At 44.0% G+C, this 10983-nt stretch overlaps 1 protein-coding gene across 1 annotated transcript in view; it reads right to left on the reverse strand.

The window, feature by feature from the left end:
* LOC119724634 (twitchin-like) overlaps nucleotides 1-1255 on the reverse strand; it is a 102517-nt gene extending 101262 nt beyond the window's left edge. The window contains exon 1 of the mRNA XM_038195766.1: nucleotides 1060-1255. The gene's annotated coding sequence lies outside the window, so the exon portion shown is untranslated. The remainder of the gene's footprint in view (nucleotides 1-1059) is intronic.
* Between the last annotated feature and the right edge of the window lie 9728 nt (nucleotides 1256-10983).

Here is a 10983-nt window from a genome sequence, read left to right on the forward strand (position 1 = left end):
CCGGGAGGATGCATAATAACGGTCTTCGGGGCAACCTATCAAAATGAAGCCTGTCATGTGCAATTAGTCTGATCGGCGCCCCAACCTTGACACGAAACCACCCATAGTTTTTAGTCAACAGTTATTTTAGCCTTATTTGTAACTTTTTGTTTTGCCTGCTCTTTTTGCCTCCTGTTACACCGTCCCTAGTTAATGTGCCGGTTCTGATGGGAAACATCATTTCTATAACACGTCAAAATTATTGAAGTATATTCTCGAGTGGCTAATCCTGGGGGGGGGGGTGCAGAGCGCGGCGCCCCCCCCCCTTCCCCAGCAAGGACCGGAATGTTCTCAAATAAGGCCATTTTCACTTGTGAGAGCCCTCCCCCCTCACAGCCTCAGCCCCCCCCCCCCCGGCATAACCTCTCTGGATCCGCCCTTGCCTGCAGTATGCACTGAGCACCTAAAAGATATTGCTATAAAATCTTGCCAGAATATCCTCTACCACTCGTTTTTCGGTTAATGACAATGGTTTATTCTTAGCTTACAGCACCCAACAAAAACCCACATTTGCCTTTTGGTATATCTTACAAAAATCGTTGAAACTTATAATTGTTTTGGATTTCAGTAAAAAGAGATTTGCGCGCCTGAACCAAATTTCCAAGGCTAATCGATGACTAGCAGTTCAAGCAGTTGAACGGACGATCAGATGTATTGCATGCATGTCTTTAAACGTTAATTAAAATCAACCTTTAAAGTTAATTACACTGATTAGCACTTTATGATGAATAATTATATGGTCCTGCTTTTGATGTTCAGATATTCAGAGGTCTTGAAACATATTTTCCTGAAAGTTCTTCTTCGCTGCAGTATACCAGTGTACGTAGGCTTTTTTCCCGGCTGTTGATCATGAATGAGCAAGCCTAAATTCCTGACATACTATCGGCTAAATTACATTGAGATAACACACACACACGCCCAAAAAGATGCTACCGCTCGCGAACTGAAGATGCTTACTTAATTGAAGCCCGGTTCAAGTTTTAAATATCAAGGCTTCTTTTTTTTCTCGCCAAAACTTACCGCTTTCCGAGGCGATTTTTAAACTATCCTCATGTCCAGCTGACAAGGAAGCTCAGTGATAAAATAATCCAAGTTGACTTTTTCTTTATTCTTCCTTTTATGTTTCTTCGTCGATGATGCGGAGCCGAGATACAGCCAGATCTGGGAGCAAAACTCAGAGATGTCCAGAAGACGAACGCGATGAGACCGGTGCGCAGAAGACGGAGAATTCGCCAGGAATTTTCCTGATGCCGTCTTGGGCCGCACTGCGCATGTCCGCCACGCGTGCCGTCTTGCAGTCGTGTGGGTGTGCGTGTGATATGCATTGGCAGATAGGGTCAGCACAGATATGCGGCAGCTTACCATAAAAGGTTCGCACGCTGTTGGGTGGGGAAACCGCGCATATATACACAGACGTTATCTGGTTCGAATTCAGTTTGTGCTGTGCTACGGAGAAATGAAGATACAGACGAATTCTCCTTCATTTGCTCAGACCGAGTTTTATAAACAACTGTCAGTTGTAAATGCCCCAGTATTTATTGTGTTGTTATTGTACAGGGTGGATAAAAAAAAAACGAAACCGAGATATTATTGCTAATTGGAACAGAAGTAGGGCACATGTGAATAAAAGGGAGATATCCTCTGTTAGGGTTGAATCTCCTCTTTAAAATGACACCCTGATCATGTCCTTACATTCACGTTTGACTGAGCAGTGACCAGAGGTGGCAGCAAGTCACTTTTTGCAAGTCCAAGTCAAGTCACAAGTCACTGTTTGCAAGTCCAAGTCAAGTCACAAGTCATTAGGTCCAGTCACAAGTCAAGTCACAAGTCATTAGGTCCAGTCACAAGTCAAGTCACAAGTCATTTAATTGGTCTAAACACAAGTCAAGTCACAAGTATCTTTGTCCAAGAACACGTCAAGTTGCACATAATTTTTTTCCAGCTGTAATAAGCTAAAAGAACCTGGCGTTTGAACTTACAAGTTATTTTTAACATGCCTCCTTAATTCCACTTTTTCAATGTGTTGCAATTACTATTCTTGTAGTTTATCACATATCTGTCGGATATATTAGCCCTTTGTATACTTTAATACATTTACTTTACATTGTAGAAATAAATGTTGAGATGACATGAAAAAAAAGACTTCACTCACTCGATTACATGTAGTATACTAACACTTTATTGTTCAATTTTCATGTATACTAAACGCCTACCAATGGGTTAGGCTATCCGGTATTTTACATGCAATTGATAAAGGCCTGCTTTCTTTTCATGAAAGGTTCCTTTCAAATTTTGTTCAACCATTACATTTAGCAAGAGACTTGGTCATTGAAAACTGTAGTTTGTTGTGACAGTCTTATTGAAAACTTTTGAAACTAGTGGGAACTATTCATTTGACTGGATTAATTAAGTCACTGAGGTCTATTTTCTGGAATGAAACTTTCTCGCTATAATAGCTTGATTAAAGTGTATTGGGTCGCTCGAGTAGCGTCTGACTTGCGTTGGTAACAAGTCATTTTTTGCAATCCCAAGTCAAGTCACAAGTCATTGTTTGCAAGTCCAAGTCAAGTCACAAGTCAAAGCTGGTATTTACAAGTCAAGTCACAAGTCACAAAAATAGCGACTCGAGTCCGACTCGAGTCCAAGTCACATGACTCGAGTCAGCAACTCTGGCAGTGACCAATTTTATGAAAGGGTCTATATAGAGTCTTGCGCCACTTTTCATGGTGAATCTCATTTTCCCCCACCTGCCTTGATTGGCAACCATAGCCTTTTACTCTGGGACAATAATTGACACAACAAAAACCACAATTGAAAAGTGGCGCAACAGACCCTTTTATAAAATGGAAATGGGCGTTGCCGGGATTTTTTTAGAGAGGCAAAGCAATTTTTCCCCACAAAATCCCTATATTTTCCAGCATTTTCCTGGTTGATCATTTTTTTCGAGGGTGGGCAGGGACATTTGCCCCTCCCCAGCCCATTAAATTAAAAACAATATGCTTTCGCGCCCGTTCTTCTTTTTATTTTCTTGCCGGGGGGGGGGGGGGGTGGGGGGAGGGGGGCAAGCACCCCTCCCCCCTCATGACGCCCATGGCCAAGTCCTCCTACACGACTAGACAGCACACAGCAGTTTAGAGCGGTATAGTAAGTTTTGTTTTCTTTTTTTATTTTTAAAATGCCTGGAAGCGACAACTATATGCTTTCCCGTCCCCGAGAGGGGTAAAAAAAGAAAGTAGTCCATGAAAAATACAACTAAGAATCGTTTCTTAAATTAGGGTAAATTTTTAAGAGTACATGCACACTTTGTGCAAGTTTATACGCGAGACCCTTCTTTAAAGTGATATATGCTAGTTTTGGGTGGGGGGGGGATTGCAAATTTGCTTGAAGGATGTCTGCATTTAAATAAATTCTTCAAACCCAGGCCCCTATCCGTCGGCAACTTAGGAAATTTCTAAGGCACATTGAATAAAAGGCTTAAAGATAGCTTGAATAATAATTACCCCTTTCAATATTTACTTTCACTGATAACCCGAAACGACAGCCTGATGTATTCAATGTGAACACTATCAAACCGAGCAGACGACTTTGGCCCAAATCTTCAACAAACAAGTTTTTGGAGGGCGCGCCGAATTGCACCTGGCGAAAATTCTTCCGTTCCTATTGTTATGCAAATTAGAAACCGCACGCGCACGCACGACTTGTGCATGTTTGTGCCACACTAAACTTTTGACGGGAATGCCGGCCGTGCACAAGATGCGAAACTGTTGAGGACGTTCAAGTTCATTGGCTGGGAAGGGCGATAAAATGACCGTCGTTTCACCTCGAATCTTCGTTTCTACCTGTTTCTGAAACAGAAACACTTTCTAGAACAAACTTGGACACAAACTTGCGACATAGTTACCATGCCGGATCAACGTACATTAAGGGAGAAACTTTTACGGCCTTGCTGAGAACGTTATCATGCCGCTGCTGCGCCTACTTCAAACAACGTCGCCATCTTCGATTTTTGCCAAACGTGTATTTGCTGCAGTAGACTGAAATGTGTTTCTGCAACCATGTGAGGGGGAACTTTCAGCAGTTAGTTATCCTGGGCTTTCCAAGAAGGTCACTGTATTTAAAGAAAAGGACAACGGACGGGCGAGCCAGTGGATGCAATGTGCTTCGGTGAGTTGTTAAACATGTTTTTAATATTTTTTCATTTAGAAAACTTTCCGATATAAATGGCATAGTTACTCACCTAATCACCTTTAGAAAGTAACAGCTGGTAAAGGCCAGTTTTAATTTCTCTTTCTGCTTCATGACCCTGAAAGATTTCGTTTAAGGTAAGTCCGAGAGCCATTTGGTTGACAACTGACGCATGGCTAGCCCCATAAATGTGGCCAATTTACTGGACTTCCTCCGTAAACATATATATAGGCCACACATCCACATGTACAAAAACGTGTCGCACTTTGTCAAATTTTGATTTTCACATTTAGGCTTAGTTTGTAGGGTTTTTTTGCTTTAGAAGCATACTCACCCTCTTTATAGGCTAATCAGAAAGTGCTGCCTTTTTCAGATGTCTAATTTTTGTGAAATTTCATGTTGAAATTTTGATACGCAAACGTGTGCAAATGAATCTGGAAATTTCACAAAAATAGACATCTGAAAATGGCAGCACTTTCTGATAAGCCTATATAGAGGGTGAGAATGCTTCTAAAGCAAAAAAAACCGACAAACTAAGCCTAAATGTGAAAATCAAAATTTGACAAAGTGCGACACGTTTTTGTACATGTGGATGTGTGGCCTGTGTTTTCGGAGGTAGTCCAGTAAATTGGCCACATTTATGGGGCTAACGCATGGCCAACTGTCGACTTCCGTAAAAATAGCAACAGCAAAAATATATAGAGGGTACTAGTACAATACCCGGTTATTTAGTGGACCTAAGCCGTTCCCCTGTTTCACAAATAAGCAGACATAACCGTTGTCATATCCTGTGACTTCCACGTAGATTAATTACCCCAAAATGAAATCTGTCAAAATTAACCTGAATTCACGGTAGCCTTTTCTTTGGTACGTATTAGTGTGGTGGGGGGGGGGGACAATTAACCTACCCCCATAGGCCTTTTTGCTAGGATGCAACCTTAATCCTGCCAAATCCTCCAACTGCATGCCTTTATGTAAAGATTGCATAGGCCTACAGCCTCAATCCTGCCATATCCGCCGTTATTTCTTGAATGGCACCCTGAAGCAGTGCGGAGGATTTCAAATATAATGCATGCGCCTAAATGTATGCACAGCTGAGCATAAACAACACAAGGTCTGGCCCAAGAATACCTTGACTCAGTGCATCTAAAATCAGCCGCATATTTTGCCATATAGCGGAATTCTGCAAAATCCTCCATTTTGCAAAGGGGATTTTAGAGGATTTGGGAAGGTTAGGGTTAAATTAATCACACCAGCACAGTGTTCATTAGACTTAATTCCGCACGAGCTCGCAATGGACACGGGCTTTATTCCGACTGTATTTTCCAGTGATAACAAGTTTTGATTTGCAAAATATACTAACATCCATCAAACTAAACTGTGTAAAATAATAAATACATGTATTTTAAAAAAAACCTGCAGACTGCGTAATTGTCTAATAGGCACATTCATTTTCAATGGCACACACTCTAATCATTAGTAAATTCAGAGTGCGTTTACCAACTTCACCTCAAACCCAAACATTCCATTTCTCTTGCCGACACCTGCTGAATAAATGTCAGATTGTAAGTAGCTATATTGAAAACGAACATAAAAAAACACCTTACAATAGCCGTACACATTTTTATAGGTCACAACGATTTCTTGCCACATTCAAGCTTTGAAGATAGTATCAATGGTACTTAAGAGGCTTGTAGATTCTTATCCAGTAATCCAGAAATCTTGCCTTTTCCTTGTTTCCATGCTTGTGTTTGTTTCTCACTTGTTTATAACTATTCATTCTCACATTCTTTCATTGGATGATTTAATAGAATCGAAACAGACCCTCTACGAAAGTAATTTCTGAAAGGGCTAATTTACTACTGGATATAAATTCTGATCTGACTAATTTACTGCTGAAGACTGTCGACAAGGCTCTAGACCTGAAACTTTTGGAGTAAACTGCAGATGTAGTAGCTGATGCCCCTAGTTTCGTTTTTCTGCAGTAAGTCCCATAGGGATACCCGTCAGCGCCAACCCGCATGGCTCTCATGTATCGCAGTCTAAAGGTACATTTAATAACGTGTATGGTTCTGGACAAACTTGGTACTGTTGCAAAGCTGGTGAATAAGCCAACCAGCATGGAAATCCGCAAGGCTCTAGACCTGACACTTTTGGAGTAAACCGCAGATGTAGCAGCCGTTGCCCCTAGTTTCGTTTTTTCTGCAGTAAGTCCCATAGGGAGGCCTGTCAGCGCCAACCCGCATGGCTCTCATGTATCGCGGTCTAAAGGTACCTTAACGTGAATAATTCTGGACAAACTTGGTACCGTTGCAAAGCGAATGAATAGGCCAACCAGCATGCAAATCGGCAAGGCTCTAGATCTGAAATTTTTGGAGTAAACCGCAGATGTAGCAGATGATGCCCCTAGTTTCGTTTTTCTGCAGTAAGTCCAATAGGGAGGCCTGTCAGCGCCCACCTGCATGGCTCTCATGTGTCGCGGTCTAAAGGTACCTTAACATGGATGGATTTTGACAAACTATAGCTTGTTGGATAGTGGATGAATAGGCCAACAAGCTGACAAATCGGCCAGGCTTCAGACTTGAAACCTTTGGAGTGAGCTCCAGACGTAGGTACATGATGCCCCCAGTCTCGTTTTTGTGCAGTACGTCCCATAGCAAGGGCTGTCAGCACCAGGCGACATGGCGCTCATGTGTCGCGGTCTAAGGGTACCTTAACATGGATGGATTTTGACAAACTATAGCTTGTTGGATAGCGAATATGTAGGCCAACAAGCTGATAAATCGGCCAGGCTTCAGACTTGAAACCTTTGGAGTGAGCTCCAGACGTAGGTACATGATGCCCCCAGTCTCGTTTTTGTGCAGTAAGTCCCATAGCAAGGGCTGTCAGCGCCAGGCGACATGGCGCTCATGTGTCGCGGTCTAAGGGTACCTTCACATGTATGGATTTTGACAAACTATAGCTTGTTGGATAGCGAATATATAGGCCAACAAGCTGATAAATCGGCAAGGCTTCAGACTCGAAACTTTTGGAGTGAGCTCCAGACGTAGGTACATGATGCCCCCAGTCTCGTTTTTGTGCAGTACGTCCCATAGCAAGGGCTGTCAGCGCCAGCCGACATGGCTCTCATGTGTCGCGGTCTAAAGGTACCTTAACATGGATGGATTTTGACAAACTATAGCTTGTTGGATAGCAGATAAATAGGCCAACAAGCTGACAAATCGGCAAGGCTTCAGACTTGAAACTTTTGGAGTGAGCTTCAGACGTAGGTACATGATGCCCCCAGTCTCGTTTTTGTGCAGTAAGTCCCCTAGCAAGGTCTGTCAGCGACAGCCGACATGGCTCTCATGTGTCGCGGTCTAAAGGTACCTTAACATGGATGGATTTTGACAAACTATAGCTTGTTAGATAGCGGATGAATATGCCAACAAGCTGAGAAATCGGCAAGGCTTCATACGTGAAACTGTTGGAGAGAGCCCCAGACGTAGGTACATGATTCCCCCGTCTCATTTTTGTGCAGTAAGTCCCATAGCAAGGGCTGTCAGCGCCAGCCGACATGGCTCTCATGTGTCGCGGTCTAAAGGTACCTTAACATGGATGGATTTTGACATACTATAGCTTGTTATATAGCAGATGAATAGGCCAACAAGCTGACAAATCGGCAAGGCTTCAGACTTGAACATTTTTGAGTGAGCCCCAGACGTAGGTACATGATCCCCCAGTCTTGTTTTTGTGCAGTAAGTCCCATAGCAAGGGCTGTCAGCGCCAGCCGACATGGCTCTCATGTGTCGCGGTCCAAAGGTACCTTAACATGAATGGATTTTGACAAACTAAAGCTTGTTATATAGCAGATGAATAGGCCAACAAGCTGACAAATCGGCAAGGCTTAGGACTTGAAACTTTTGGAGTGAGCCCCGGACGTAGATACATGATCCCCCAGTCTTGTTTTTGTGCAGTAAGTCCCATAGCAGGGCTGTCGGCGCCAGCCGACATGGCTCTCATGTGTCGCGGTCTAAAGGTACCTTTAAATAGATGGATTTTGACAAACTATAGCTTTTTAGATAGCGAATGAATAGGCCAACAAGCTGACAAATCGGCAAGGCTTCATACTTGAAACTTTTGGAGTGAGCCCCAGACGTAGGTACTTGATCTCCCCAGTCTCGTTTTTGTGCAGTAAGTCCCATAGCAAGGGCTGTCAGCGCCAGCCGACATGGCTCTCATGTGTCACGGTCTAAAGGTACCTTAACATGGATGGATTTTGACAAACTATAGCTTGTTAGATAGCGGATGAATAGGCCAACAAGCTGAGAAATCGGCCAGGCTTCAGACTTGAAACCTTTGGAGTGAGCTCCAGACGTAGGTACATGATCCCCCCAGTTTCGTTTTTGTGCAGTAAGTCCCATAGCAAGGGCTGTCAGCGCCAGCCGACATGGCTCTCATGTGTCGCGGTCTAAAGGTACCTTAACATGTATGGATTTTGACAAACTATAGCTTGTTATATAGCGGATGAATAGGCCAACAAGCTGACAAATCTGCAAGGCTTCAGACTTGAAACTTTTGTATTGAGCCTCAGACGTAGGTACATGATCCCCAGTCTCGTTTTTGTGCAGTAAGTCCCATAGCAAGGGCCGTCAGCGCCAACCGACATGGCTCTCATGTGTCGCGGTCTAAAGGTCCATTAACATGGATGGATTTTGACAAACTATAGCTTGTTATATAGCGGATGAATAGGCCAACAAGCTGACAAATCGGCCAGGCTTCAGACTTGAAACTTTTGGAGTGAGCTCCAGACGTAGGTACATGATGCCCCCAGCTCGTTTTTTTGCAGTAAGTCCCATAGCAAGGGCTGTCAGCGCCAGCCGACATGGCTCTCATGTGTCGCAGTAACATGGATGGATTTTGACAAACTATAACTTGTTGAATAGCGGATGAATAGGCCAACAAGCTGACATATCGGCAAGGCTTCAGACTTGAAACTTTTGGAGTGAGCCCCAGACGTAGGTACTTGATCTCCCTAGTCTCGTTTTTGTGCAGTAAGTCCCATAGCAAGTGCTGTCAGCGCCAGCCGACATGGCTCTCATGTGTCGCGGTCTAAAGGTACCTTAACATGTATGGATTTTGACAAACTATAGCTTGGTGGATAGCGGATGAATAGGCCAACACGCTGACAAATTTGAAAGGCTTCTGACTTGAAACTTTTGGAGTGAGCCCCAGAAGTAGGTGCATGATGCCCCCAGTTTCGTTTTTGTGCAGTAAGTCCCATAGCAAGGGCTGTCAGCGCCAGCCTACATGGCTCTCATGAGTCGCGGTCTAAAGGTATCTCAACATGGATGGATTTTGACAAACTATACCTTGGTGGATAGCGGATGAATAGGCCAACACGCTGACAAATTTGCAAGGCTTCTGACTTGAAACTTTTGGAGTGAGCCCCAGAAGTAGGTGCATGATGCCCCCAGTTTCGTTTTTGTGCAGTAAGTCCCATAGCAAGGGCTGTCAGCGCCAGCCTACATGGCTCTCATGAGTCGCGGTCTAAAGGTATCTCAACATAGATGGATTTTGACAAACTATACCTTGGTGGATAGCGGATGAATAGGCCAACAAGCTGACAAATTTGCAAGGCTTCAGACTTGAAACTTTTGGAGTGAGCCCCAGAAGTAGGTGCATGATGCCCCCAGTTTCGTTTTTGTGCAGTAAGTCCCATAGCAAGGGCTGTCAGCGCCAGCCTACATGGCTCTCATGAGTCGCGGTCTAAAGGTATCTCAACATGGATGGATTTTGACAAACTATACCTTGGTGGATAGCGGATGAATAGGCCAACAAGCTGACAAATTTGCAAGGCTTCAGACTTGAAACTTTTGGAGTGAGCCCCAGAAGTAGGTGCATGATGCCCCCAGTTTCGTTTTTGTGCAGTAAGTCCCATAGCAAGGGCTGTCAGCGCCAGCCTACATGGCTCTCATGAGTCGCGGTCTAAAGGTATCTCAACATGGATGGATTTTGACAAACTATACCTTGGTGGATAGCGGATGAATAGGCCAACAAGCTGACAAATTTGCAAGGCTTCTGACTTGAAACTTTTGGAGTGAGCCCCAGAAGTAGGTGCATGATGCCCCCAGTTTCGTTTTTGTGCAGTAAGTCCCATAGCAAGGGCTGTCAGCGCCAGCCTACATGGCTCTCATGAGTCGCGGTCTAAAGGTATCTCAACATAGATGGATTTTGACAAACTATACCTTGGTGGATAGCTGATGAATAGGCCAACAGGCTGACAAATTTGCAAGGCTTCAGACTTGAAACTTTTGGAGTGAGCCCCAGAAGTAGGTGCATGATGCCCCCAGTTTCGTTTTTGTGCAGTAAGTCCCATAGCAAGGGCTGTCAGCGCCAGCCTACATGGCTCTCATGAGTCGCGGTCTAAAGGTATCTCAACATGGATGGATTTTGACAAACTATACCTTGGTGGATAGCGGATGAATAGGCCAACAAGCTGACAAATTTGCAAGGCTTCAGACTTGAAACTTTTGGAGTGAGCCCCAGAAGTAGGTGCATGATGCCCCCAGTTTCGTTTTTGTGCAGTAAGTCCCATAGCAAGGGCTGTCAGCGCCAGCCTACATGGCTCTCATGAGTCGCGGTCTAAAGGTACCTCAACATGGATGGATTTTGACAAACTATACCTTGGTGGATAGCGGATGAATAGGCCAACACGCTGACAAATTTGCAAGGCTTCTGACTTGAAACTTTTGGAGTGAGCCCCAGAAGTAGGTGCAT

Source organism: Patiria miniata, unplaced genomic scaffold, assembly GCF_015706575.1.
Source record: "Patiria miniata isolate m_02_andy unplaced genomic scaffold, ASM1570657v1 HiC_scaffold_18, whole genome shotgun sequence".
NCBI classification, from domain to species: Eukaryota; Metazoa; Echinodermata; class Asteroidea; order Valvatida; family Asterinidae; genus Patiria; species Patiria miniata.